Source organism: Salmo salar, chromosome ssa01 (assembly GCF_905237065.1).
Source record: "Salmo salar chromosome ssa01, Ssal_v3.1, whole genome shotgun sequence".
Classification (NCBI taxonomy): Eukaryota; Metazoa; Chordata; class Actinopteri; order Salmoniformes; family Salmonidae; genus Salmo; species Salmo salar.
In genome coordinates, this window is record NC_059442.1 from 125,580,512 (window position 1) to 125,594,410 (window position 13,899).

Consider the following 13,899-nt stretch of genomic DNA (forward strand, 5'->3'; position numbering starts at 1 on the left):
GACAGGGGGGGCTGGGCCGGTTTTATGACACCTCACGCCAATCGTAAATCTTCTGCAGCAGAGAACCCTCTCCTGCTCTTCAGTATCAACCAAAGGAATGCTTTTGTCCCCCAGGAAACCTTTGCCGCCAAAACTATAATTTCCTTAAAAGTGAATATTGGAACAATTTTTTTCAGATAGAAATGCTAAGAATGGTCAGTGAAGAGGTAAAGAATAATCATGTCATATTGCTTTTCATTTTGTGATGTTATTAAAAACTGTATAACCAAAATACTGTCATTTGAAGAGCTTTCACACTGTGTATGTCAGGTTTGCATCCTTTACGTTGTGTAGGAAATACAAAGAATGATGAAACTATTTCTGTTAAGATAGGAATGTGATTTTAGTTTTCTAACGAGAACTTCGTTTTCATGACCATTGCACATTAACTAAGCCAAATCCCGAATGAAGTCAGAAGAGCGTGTCAGTGTGACGGAAACACCCTTTTCGACCAGAGTGCTTTAAAAGGACTTGCTAAGAATTAACTTACCAGACCAGCAGATGTGAAGCGTGAGCTAAACGTTACAAATGGTTGAAACTCCCAGACCAAAAGACGTGAGACCGTGGTCCACACGTTGAAATGGTTAGAAACTCAAACTCAACACGAATTGAAGAAGATAAACTCACTAGACCAAAGCATTTACAGTCTGCAGCTGTGCATGTAAAGGGATCAAGAACTTTGACTATCTACCCGAGAAAGGAAGGAAAAGATCCCATATCAGACAATCATTAGTGCATCTGAAGATCTGTTCTGTTTGAACACTCCACTACAAGACCAGGAAAACTACGAAGGACATTGTGACCTCTGGGGGACAACCAGAGCCTTACACCCATCGAGCCCTTCCCACAGAAGGACTGATTGGTTGCAACAGAGAGATGATGAACAAGACATCTACACGTAAATACATTACATTTATTACCCAGATGGGCGGTGGTTCAAGGTATAGGATTAATGTGAGAATAGTTATAGAATGTATCCACGATAAATGTCCCTTTCTCTACAGTGCCTTGCAAAAGTATTCATCCCCTTGGCATTTTTCCTATTTTGTTGCATTACAACCTGTAATTTAAATGGATTTGTATGTGGGTTTCATGTAATGGACATACACAAAATAGTCCAAATTGGTGAAGTGAAATGAAAAAAAATGACTTGTTTCAGAAAATTCTCAAAACCCCCCCCCCAGAAAAGTGGTGAGTGCATATGTATTCACCCCCTTTGCTATGAAGCCCCTAAATAAGATCTGGTGCAACCAATTACCTTCAGAAGTCACATAGTGAAATAAAGTCCACCTGTGTGCAATCTAAGTGTCACATGATCTCAGTATATCTACACCTGTTCTGAAAGGCCGCAGAGTCTGCAACACCACTAAGCAAGGGGCACCACCAAGCAAGCTGCACCATGAAGACCAAGGAGCTCTCCAAACAGGTCAGGGACAAAGTTGTGGAGAAGTACAGATCAGGGTTGGGTTATAAAAAAATATCCGAAACTTTGAACATTCCACAGAGCAACGTTAAATCAATTATTAAAAAATTGAAAGAATATGACACCACAACAAACCTGCCAAGAGAGGGCCGCCCATCAAAACTCACGAACCAGGCAAGGAGGGCATTAATCAGAGAGGCAACAAAGAGACCAAAGATAACCCTGAAGGAGCTGCAAAGCTCCACAGCAGAGATTGGAGTATCTGTCCATAGGACCACTTTAAGCCGTACACTCCACAGAGCTGGGCTTTACGGAAGAGTGGTCAGAAAAAAAGCCATTGCATAAAGAAAAAAATAAGCAACATTTTTTGGGTAATCGCCAAAAGGCATGTGGGAGACTCCCCAAGCATATGGAACAAGGTACTCTGGACAAATGAGACTAAAATGTAGCTTTTTGGCCATCAAGGAAAATTACGCAAACCTTAACACTTCTCATCACCCCGAGAACGCCATCCCCACAGTGAAGCATGGTGGTGGCAGCATCATGCTGTGGGGATGTATTTCATCGGCAGGGACTGGGAAACTGGTCAGAATTGAAGGAATGATGGATGGCGCTAAATACAGGGAAATTCTTGAGGTAAACCTGTTTCAGTCTTCAAGAGATTTGAGACTGGGACAGAGGTTCATCTTCCAGCAAGACAATGACCCTAAGCATACTGCTAAAGCAACACTTGAGTTGTTTAAGGGGAAACATTTAAATGTCTTGGAATGGCCTAGTTAAAGCCCAGACCTCAATCCAATTGAGAATCTGTGGTATGACTTAAAGATTGCAGTACACCAGCAGAACCCATCCAACTTGAAGGAGCTGGAGCAGTTTTGCCTTGAAGAATGGGCAAAAATCCCAGTGGTTAGCTTATAGAGACATACCCCAAGAGACTTGCAGCTGTAATTGCTGCAAAAGGTGGCTCTACAAAGTATTGACTTTGGGGGGGTGAATAGTTATGCATGCTCAAGTTTTCTGTTTTTTTTGTCTTATTTCTTGTTTGTTTCACAAGAAAAATATTTTGCATCTTCAAAGTGGTAGGCATGTTGTGTAAATCAAATGATACAAACCCCCCAAAAATCTATTTTAATTCCAGGTTGTAAGGCAACAAAATATGAAAAATGCTAAGGGGGGTGAATACTTTCAGAAGCCACTGTATCTCTCTTTCCCCATCCCCTCTCCATTCTGTAACAAGCCGTCATATCTTGTCAGTCCACTAGGGATTTTTGTCTCAGGTGTTTGTGTAGTCTGTGTTTTATTTAGTTAGTTAGTAAATAAATAATTCAATCAATTTGTGTAGAACTGAATAATCAGAAAAGGCTGGGGTTCTTGCGGATTCAAGAAGTCTACGACGTTCACAATGAGACTGATATGAGGTAATGATTAATAAGTGACTGTTATCGATATATCTTATATATATCATCTTGAGTTTAATTCGGGAAATGGTAACTCGTTAAACAACTTCTTCAGCGGTGCTCCAAATTCCTAATGAGTTAATTGTTACATGATTCATTTAAATTGGGTAACAATTAAACATAGTTAGTTTATTCAATAAATAACAGTCATCACATTAATCAAAGTCACGTCACGACAAAACTCTGTTAAAAATCTGCTCTGAATTAAGATTTAAAGATGTCTGCAGAAAGACTAGGGTGTCAGCGATGACCTGAAAAATATAATTTGGTTATTGAACTACAGTAAATTAAAAGGATTTACACCTGGTAAGAGAATTACGGTAGAAGAATGACATCATGGTTCCCTGATTTGGACAACACAGAAATGCATTATTCTGGATATGAATGTTATTCTCTTCATGGTGATGTGGGTCGTACCACCAATTAGGTACCTTTAGAGAAGTAAAAAATGCTATAAAAAAATAAAAAGGGATTTCACAACATTTTTACATTCTGCCATAAAGAGCACATTTTCCCATTTCAAACAGGTAAAAAAAAATTATGACTATTGTAAGTACCTATTAAGTGCCAAATAAAATAACAGGGTTGACCGTAACAGGTTTCTTCTTAAATCAGCCATAAATTCCCTTGTGACAGAAGGAATGGAAGCTCGTTGTGTGCAACAGGGAGTGGCAATTGCATGCAAGCTTCACCCCAAAAATTGAATTGTTAAAACGTTTCTAGCCTGTCTATCTATGGGTAACAGGGTTGATGGGATTTTTTTTTAACAAAAAATAAGGAATAGTTTCACCATATTCAAACGAGAGTTCAGTTCACGAAAAGGGTTGACCTCAAAATGAGGGACAGACATAAATGAATCACTAATTACTAATAAATAATGATGTTCAGAAATGACTGTCAAAGCAACAAAATAACTAGGGCTTTACTATGATGGAGAAACTTGGGTTATTTGGAGATTTAGTGAGTTCAAAACTTCCAAGAAGTGACAAAGGGTTGATGGAGGGACATGTCAAAGTGCTGCATTTTGGCAATTTAACAAGTCTTTTTTCATATAAAAAAAATCTAATTTATTGATTTCTCCATGTGGTCTATATTAAAAAGGACACTTAATGTAATATAACAGGCATTTAAATTCAATATTGGTGCACAACGTCCACTTAAAATATCAAAGGGAAGCAAAAGGCACTCTTTTCATGGAACGACCCAGGTAGAAATATACAATATCATCCTTTACATGTTATTAGTCTAATGAGCTCCGCACCCAAACAAGACCAAATTTGGTTGGTCTGGACAAAATCTGAAACCAATCATAGTTGTCTATGTTTCACAAGTTTGGACATCACAGTACAGCACAGTAAAGCACAGTACAGTACAGCACATCACAGTAGAGTACAATAGATTACAGTATAGTACAGTACATTATACTGTACGCTACGCCAGTGTGCTCTACTGTCCTGTGCTGAACTATACTCTACTTTTCTGTACTCTACTCTACTGTATTGTACTGAACTATACTCTACTTTTCTGTACTCTACTCTATTGTACTGAACTATACTCTACTTTTCTGTACTCTACTGTGCCTCACTGTACTGTGATGCACTTTGAGGTCCAAACTTGTGAAACATCTGTAGACGTTGAAATCAAGGCTGGTCTGGACCGACCCAAAACATTACACCTGGGGACATTGAAATCAAGGCCAGAGCGGACTGACCAAATTTCAACTACTTTTCAACGTCCATGGACATCCAGTGTTGATCGGTGCTCAGTGGGTGTGGATCCTGGCTACAGTAAATGGAAAGAGAGGGGGCTCATGGGTAGGTGTCAGTAAGAGCTGGGAGAGGTAACAGTAGCTGGAAAGAAAGAGAGAAAGAGAGAGAGAGAGAGAGAGAGAGAGAGAGAGAGAGAGAGAGAGGTTGTCCAGACTGTTTTCACACTAGCTTTGACCACCAGATGACAGAAAAGAAAACAGTTATGAGCTGAACATAACAGTATGCCAGAGGAAGGGAGGACAGTAGCCCGTGACGTAACTGTGGTTTGTGACTACTATGATTTCCCATGGTAGCCAAAACAATTGCAGCAATTCCGTTAGAGATTTTAGGTAATTCTGTTACCGATTTGGTAACAGAATTACACGTTTTAATCACTTAATAATTCATAAACAGAAATTGATAAAACACTGACTAATTGATAAGTCTACCTTTAGTTGTTACTTCTGGGAACTTTCCTTATATGGGAGGAACATTTGCAAATATCTCAAAGATACAGTACAGTGCCTTTGGAAAGTATTCAGACCCCTTGACTTAAAAAAATTAAGTTACAGCCTTATTCTTAGATGGATTAAATAAAACAATTTCCTCAGCAATCTACACACAATACCCCATAATGACAAAGTGAAAACAGGTTTGTGGATTTTTTTATACATTTGCTGCCTTATTTACATAAGTATTCAGATTCTATGCTATGAGACTCGAAATTGAGCTCAGGTCCATCCTGTTTCCATTGACCATCCTTGAGATGTTTCTACAACTTGATTGGAGTCCACCTGTGGTAAATTCAATTGATTGGACATGACTTGGAAAGGCACACACCTGTCTATATAAGGTCCCACAGTTGACAGTGCAAGTCAGAGCAAAAACCAAGCCATGAGGTTGAAGGAATTGTCCGCAGAGCTTCGAGACAGGATTGTGTCGAGTTACAGATCTGGGGAAGGGTACCAAAACATTTCTGCAGCATTGAAGGTCCCCAAAAACACAGTGGCCTCCATCATTCTTAAATGGAAGAAGTTTGGAACCACCAAGACTCTTCCTAGAGCTGGCCGCCCGACCAAACTGAGCAATCGGAGGAGAAGGACCTTGGTCAGGGAGGTGACCAAGAACCTGATGGTCACTCTGACAGAGCTCTAGAGTTCCTCTGTGGAGATGGGAGAAACTTCCAGAAGGACAACCATCTCTGCAGCACTCTACCAATTAGGCCTTTATGGTAGAGTTGCCAGACAGAAGCCACTCCTCAAGAAATGGCCCACGACAGCCCGCTTGGAATTTGCCAAAAGGAACCTAAAGACTCTCAGACCATGAGAAACAAGACTCTCTGGTCTGAGGAAACCAAGATTGAACTATTTTTCCTGAATGCCAAGCGTCACGTCTGGAGGAAACCTGGAGCCATCCCTACAGTGAAGCATTGTGGTGGAAGCTGCAGGGTCTGGGAGACTAGTCAGGATCGAGGCAAAAATGAACGGAGCAAAGTGCAGAGAGATCCTTGATGAAAACCTGCTCCAGAGCCAACAGGACAATGACCCTAAGCACACAGCCAAGATAAAGCAGGAGTTGCTTTGGGACAAGTCTCAATGTCCTTGAGTGGCCACGAATCCTCCACGTGGGGGAGCTGACAGGAGTGGCAAGAAAAAGAGGGCATTTTTTCTGGTCTAATCCACCACCTTTTCATCAGAATTGATCTAATTAAAACAATGAAGTTGCATAAGACTTTTTTTTCTTAAGCAAGTCTTTACATCTTTTACGTCTAGCTAAGGAGTTTTGTGCTTAAAGAAAGATTTTTTTTGTTAGGTTTGATAATGTGCACTAGCTTATTAGTGAGCTAGCTAATGTTAGCTTGCTAACTGAGCAAGGCAGTTACACACACTTCATATTAAACAAATGGGGTGGTAAAATGCAGGACAATGCAAACAACACTATATGCTTTACCAAGCTAGCTATCTAGCCACTGTAGCTAGTAACATAATTAAATCACAATTCATTTGTTTTCATGAAGCAGCTCCTGTAGCTGGCTGCTGAGAGTCAATGCAGTGTCTTTACTTTACCTAGCTAGCACAACAGCTAGCTAGCATATCATGCTAACCATTTAGATAACGTTAGCCAGCTAGCAAAAAAATTATCTATGGGCTGTATGTGATTTTGGAGAGTGAATTAAATGATTTCTAACGTCATCCTGCTAGCTAGTTATATAGACAGGTTGGTTATTTAGCAACAACACCAACTATGGGGCAGAACAGATGGGGTTAGCTTAGATTGTTGACAACATGTAAAATATATTTATTCTCCAATGTTTATTGAAAACAAATACATTTGCACAATGAGCACTTGTTACAGATGCATTGTTACAGTTGTTGGTCAGCTATAGTGACACAGACTTCTATCTAATTGAAGCGTGCACATCATTTTCGTGGCGTTGTCAGCTAACCCACCTATACCTGTGGCCATCTGGTTAGTATTAACAAGGGCTTTCTACAACAATAGCAACATTAGCTAGCTAACACTGACTAGACCATAAAGCACCATACATGGAAATGCATTGCCAAACAACGCTACTGCCACCTTCTGGTTTGGAGTATTTGTAACAAGGCTGAATGGCTGACAACTTCAAGGTCTTTGCTGTGTGTACACAAAAGAGATTGACTGCCAACACTCTGTTCAGAGGTCCTGAGTACTGTTGGCAGGCAAACGTTTGACAATCCTACAGGTGTGTCTGAGCTCTTATAGGCCTTGTGGTGGAGGCAGGGAGCTTGACTGGGAATTGTGTTTAGGCCCCACAGCGGAGCTTCATTCCACATAATAGCCCTCATGGTACTGAAGGGATAAATGAACCGTATGTTCACAACTGTGAACTGAATTCCGATGCCTGGTGCAATTATTTTTGCAAAAAGCCCCTCACATACCAACAGTCTACATACCCAAAGAATCCAATCACTGGGCTCCTTGTTAAATGAGACAGGCACACCGCATGTGCAGATGCAGTATCTTAATTTGAGACAGTTTCACACGTGTCATTTAGCTCTTATCCAGAGCGACTGCGGTTAAGTGCCTTGCTCAAGGGTACATAGACAGATGTTTCACAAAGTCAGCTCTGGGATTCAAACCAGAGACCTTTCAGTTACTGGCTCAACGCTCTTAACAGCTTAACAGTAGGGAAAAAAATCCTGCAGCAACAGGAAATATGAATTGTTATGTGGATTATAATTAATGGATATTTTGTCGATACATCTTTCGTTAGTGCAAATTAGGTGTGACATTTTAAAGTGGAAATTACTAACTTTAAGCATGAAACACACCAAGAATCTGACTGCCGATAGACTGCCAATAGCTATTTATCACAGTAGAAAGCCGTTCCTTCTCTTGCTATAACAAAATATGTATCTGCTGTGTACAGACCTGGTACCGACGAACCTACATCTCATAAAGTCTCCCGCTGCTGTGCTAGATAAGTCTGTCGCTCATGCACAGCGAATCTGATTACGTCACCAGTTTCCCATGGATGACCACCATCGTTAAAGCGAGAAAGAGATTCATTTCCGCTACATTCTTGCCTGTAATTGACTATGGTGACACATTGTATATACATGTACCTGTGGCGTCATTTTGTATGCTGGACACTGTGTACCATGGGGCTCTGAGGTTTGTTACAAACTCTAAAGCGCTCAAACATAAATAAATCATCTCCAAAACTCTCACCCATCACTGTACCTTCTATATGAGAGTGAGCTGGCCTTCCTTAGATCTTTGGAGACTAAGTCATTGGTAAATTTTTATTTATAAAGCTCCCATTTTACCTGTGTACATACGGTACATTGTCAAGCAGACTAATGACAAATATCACCTACACTCACAGGACTGTAATTCTCCTTGACTTGAGACTACAGGAGCTTGTCTCCTTGAATGGTTTTAAAGCTAGGGAAAAATCTATGGTGGAAAATGTATTGGGGGCCATCAATGTTTTGACCCCTAGTTAAACCACTCCACACAAAACCTATGTGCCTGTTTAATATGCCAACGGATGTTTTTAAACTGTAGTGCAATTGTGTTTTATGTTGTAAATGTTTGAAACAGTGTGCTGCTATTTTTGCAAAAATATTTTTAATCTCAATGAGTAAAATGAGAAAAAAAGAAGAAACCCGCACAGCGTTCTTGATAGTAACACTGCTCTTTAACAAGCTTTACGTATCGTCCTCACGGCCTTGGTCAGAGCTTTTGTGAGTTTTTTAAATTAGCACCCTTATGTAGACCTAGCCCCACCCACATCCGTTCTACGTATGGAAAGGGGTTGGAGTCGAAGGAAAAATAAATAAGCGCTACCAAATATAACAATATGCTTTTCATAAATATGCGAATAAAGTGTGTACATAAAACGTATTAAACATGTCTGTAAAACCACAATGAGGACATCGACCTACCAAGCAAGTTTTCATAAATCAATGGGTAAAGCGCAAGAAAAAAAACGGGGCATAATTCATGTTCACATTTACAACATAACATGCATGGCCATTTCATCATTAAGTCCTTTAGGAAATAATGTCTGGAGGGTGAAAATCAAAAAACATTCTGTTTTGCTCAGAGTATTATTATCACCTCCCCTGTCTGATATCTTGACTTTCTCTATGTCACAAAATGTTATAAAAAGGTAGAAATGTCATGTTTTAGGTCATTAAAATGTACTGCGACTGGATAATCTGTGTCGTTTCTCCTGGTTTAACTTTTATGTTCACTAATTCTGTTTGAGAGAATGAGAGGTTTTAACTACATACACTAAAAATTCGGGGTTCAACTTAGGGTTCTTGGCACTGAAAATTGCCCCCAAAAGGTTCTTCCAAGAACCCTATAGGATTTGGGGTTCATTGAGGAACCTCCTTAGTTGGTGGGGGTTCTTGCAGGAACCGAACTGCCCACGGGGATTTGAATTTGAAAAGACAGCAGGTGCAGTCACTTAACTGAAAAATGTAAAGATCAACTCAATTCAAGGTAAGGTTTGTCCCTTGTATGATCTAAATTTATATTGTTTTATGATGATACCGTCTATCTTTTCATATTTGTGCAAATTGTTCTAAAACAGAAAATGGACACAATTCAATGGATATCAATAAACAAAGAGCTGTATTTGGTGCAGATGACTGAACTGATACATTTTGTGTCTGTAGGGATACAGATGAGGCATTCAAAGGTATGTCAATTGGTATTGGTATGTTATGCAGATCACATTTAACATCCTCCTTCCTTACCTCTTCAATGAATATCCAATGGGCCTCTACATTATGGACAAGGTATGTGTATGAAAACCATTATCAAAACAGTTTTTTAAATTCATATTTACCACAAAAACCAAGGTACAAAATATTGTGTTGTTGTTATTGTTATGCATATTATTAATAATAATAACTGGGGGGGGGTAGTTCAAAAATGTACCCCAAAAGGTTCTTCAAAAGGTTCTTTGAGGATCCATTAAAAGGGGTTCTTTGAAGAACTTATAAGGGTTCACCCACAGTTTCAATTTGAAGAACCCCTAAAGGATACTCCAGGAAGCTTGTCTTTTTAGAGTGTAGCATAACCTGGTAAAATAAAGGTTAAAAAAAGACCTCGCCTGCCCTTGACCTGTCGTTTTTCCTGCCCCCTGTTCTAGTAATAAACTTTTGTTACTTCGACACGGTCTTCCTCCGGGTCTTCCCTGAAACGTGATAAAAGGTCAAGTCTTTTAATCTTGTCTCCATACACATAGTATTCTTTGCTGTTAACAAACGCTGTTCATGTTTGTGGTTTAGCTCAGAATAAGGCCTTTTCATCACCCTGCCTGGACATAATAAGGATTGATAGGGGTACTGGGGAGAGAAGGCATGCTGTTGGAGCCAACTGGCACACTAACACAGAAAGACAGTCAGGCTATTCAAAGGTTTTGACTAAGGTCTATGAACTGATCAATTCACCCCCCCAACCCCCCCCCTTCCTGCGCGGTTACTCTGAACTGTATGAAATGTTGCTTGTCCCATGAACTGTATCCACGTGTTATTTGTTATTGTAATACTGCTAGTGATTGACCTTGGTGTACGTACAGTACCAGCCAAAAGTTTGGACACACTTACTCATTCAAGGGTTTATCTTTATCTTTACTATTTTCTACATTGTAGAAAGATAAATAAATAAAAATTCCAGTGTGGGCTTGTCTTCTAAAAATATATTTGTTTGGGGGGGAGGGAGTACTCGAACAATCAAAACATTTAAAATGCCCATCCCTACCAATGAGGCCTAGTCAACAAAATATCAGATCGCATGACACAATCTATATTTAGGCTTGTTACATTAACAGTAAACAAACGCAGTAAACAAAAGGCACATGGAGATCCAAATAACAAACACAGCCTACTACAGTGAGATGCTGTCTTGCCAAACAAATAGGCCTATAGGCTCGCTTCAAGCATGGAAAACCATGCCGCTCATGAGTACAGCAACACGTTGTGATATGGCACAATACACTTCTGTGGATCAAATTCCACCGACTTAATCAACTAAGCAATGCCAGTCTACCCCAAACACGTTTCCAATATGTACAGTTCCATTTACAACCACATATCCTTTTCTATGAGGAACACCTAATATTGAGTTGCACACCCCAAAGTCAATCCATGTTTCCAGTGCAGTAAGCACAGTCAGCATAGTGGAGAGGGGCCCAGAGAATCGTTGCTGGATATCAAGTGGGGTCCATTTGTCCTCATTGGAGCCGGAGCGGGCAAGTGACATTAAACTCAGCTTCCACCAAATCAGTTTTGCTTCGATCTAGCAGTAGTTTCACCTTTTTTTACAATAAGAAAGTCATGGCTCTCTGGGTCAAGGGCACACAGGGCCTTCACAAATTGGCTGTTACGTTCGCTGAATCATTCGGATATTTCACCAATGACAGCATCCGAGAACAGTCTTTTACACTCAATATTTTCTCCTCTGTCCTGCTGGCCTACTGTACTATCCACCACATTGCTGGAGATTTGTACTTACAGTTGAAATCGGAAGTTTACATACCCCTTAGCCAAACACATTTAAACTCAGTTTTTCACAATTCCTGACATTTAATCCAAGTAAAAATTCCCTGTCTTAGGTCAGTTAGGATCACCACTTTATTTTAAGAATGTGAAATGTCAGAATAATAGTAGAGAGAATTATTTATTTCAGCTTTTATTTCTTTCATCACATTCCCAGTGGGTCAGAAGTTTACATACACTCAATTAGTATTTGGTAGCATTGTCTTTAAATTGTTTAACTTGGGTCGAACGTTTTGGGTAGCCTTCCACAAGCTTCCCACAATAAGTTGGGTGAATTTTGGCCCATTCCTCCTGACAGAGCTGGTGTAACTGAGTCAGGTTTGTAGGCCTCCTTGCTTGCACACGCTTTTTCAGTTCTGCCCAAAAATGTTCTATAGGATTGAGGTCAGGGCTTTGTGATGGCCACTCCAATACCTTGACTTTGTTGTCCTTAAGCCATTTTGGAAGTATGCTTGGGGTCATTGTCCATTTGGAAGACCCATTTGCGACCAAGCTTTAACTTCCTGACTGATGTCTTGAGATGTTGCTTCAATATATCCACATCATTTTCCTGCCTCATGATGCCATCTATTTTGTGAAGTGCACTAGTCCCTCCCGCAGCAAAGCACCCACACAACATGATGCTGCCACCCCCGTGCTTCACGGTTGATATGGTGTTCTTCGGCTTGCAAGCGTCCCCATTTTTCCTCCGAAAATAACAATGGTCATTATGGCCAAACAGTTCTATTTTTATTTCATCAGACCAGAGGACATTTCTCCAAAAAGTACGATCTTTGTCCCCATTTGCAGTTGCAAACCGTAGTCTGGGTTTTTTATGGCGGTTTTGGAGCAGTGGCTTCTTCCTTGCGGAGCAGCCTTTCAGGTTATGTCGATATAGGACTCGTTTTACTGTGGATATAAATACTTTTGTACCCGTTTCCTCCAGCATCTTCACAAGGTCTTTTGCTGTTGTTCTGGGATTGATTTGCACTTTTCATTCCAAAGTACGTTCATCTCTAGGAGACTCCTTCCTGAGTGGTATGATGGCTGCGTGGTGTTTATACTTGCGTACTATTGTTTGTACAGATGAACGTGGTACCTTCAGGCGTTTGGAAATTGCTCCCAAGGATGAACCAGACTTGTGTCATGCACAAAGTAGATGTCCTAACCGACTTGCAAATACTATAGTTTGTTAACAAGAAATTTGTGGAGTGGTTGAAAAACTAGTTTTAATGACTCCAACCTAAGTGTATGTAAACGTCCGACTGGTGGTGTGTCAGTGCCACTGGCACTGCGCTGTGTTCGAATGGCTTTGTCACATGCGTCAAATACAACAGGTGTAGACCTTACAGTGAAATGCTTACTTACAAGCCCATAAACAATGCAATTAAGAAAAATGTAATAAAATAAATAAAAGTAACAAATGATTAAAGAGCAACAGTAAAATAACAATAGCGAGGCTATATACAGGGGGTACCGGGAATAGAGTCAGTGTGCGGGAGCACTGGTTACACACAAATGCTATAGCAAGAGAGCAGGAAGGGGGCGTTTTCATATTATTGACATCATGCAAATTAATGATAGCGTAAACATTTGCCTACTTCCTTTAGTAGACTACACGCGGTATTGGTCTTACTACTGCGACATAAAAATGAGGCCCACTGAAATGCAGGCATATACACAACAACTGTCATTTTACACACAAGAAAGCAAGCGATGTTGAAGAGAAGTCCCACGAAGACTGTTAGCTCAAGATGCGCTCATTAAAACAGCACACACCACACACCCACCTATTTTCGGCTGATCAAAGCTTAGCCAACTAGCTATAATTGTTCAGCGCGCAACTACCAAAACCTAACGAAGCTAGTAACCACTAGCTAGCCTATTATTAGCTGTAAATCTGCCCTGAGATCCCATGAGCTTCCTAAACAAGGTAATTGCCCAATCAGAATGCATTTTAACTACTAAATATTACATCTCCCCTCCCTCACCCGGCATATAGCCTCTGTCCTGGTCTGCGGTACAGTCAGGCCTGGCAGCGCTACATTGGCAAAACCGGGCAGGTTAATTCATATACTATTTATTTTGTTTATGGGGAAACAAAACTGGGGGGAGGCACAAATTCTATCTGGGGGGGGGGGTCCATGCTCGGCTTTGCCACCCCATAGAGCCAGCACTCTGTTTATTATCAT

General features: G+C 40.4%; 1 protein-coding gene across 2 annotated transcripts in view; it reads right to left on the minus strand.

Annotated features, from left to right (window-relative positions):
- sh2d3ca (SH2 domain containing 3Ca) overlaps positions 1-13,899 on the minus strand; it is an 82,249-nt gene that overhangs the window by 47,469 nt on the left and 20,881 nt on the right. The window lies entirely within an intron of this gene.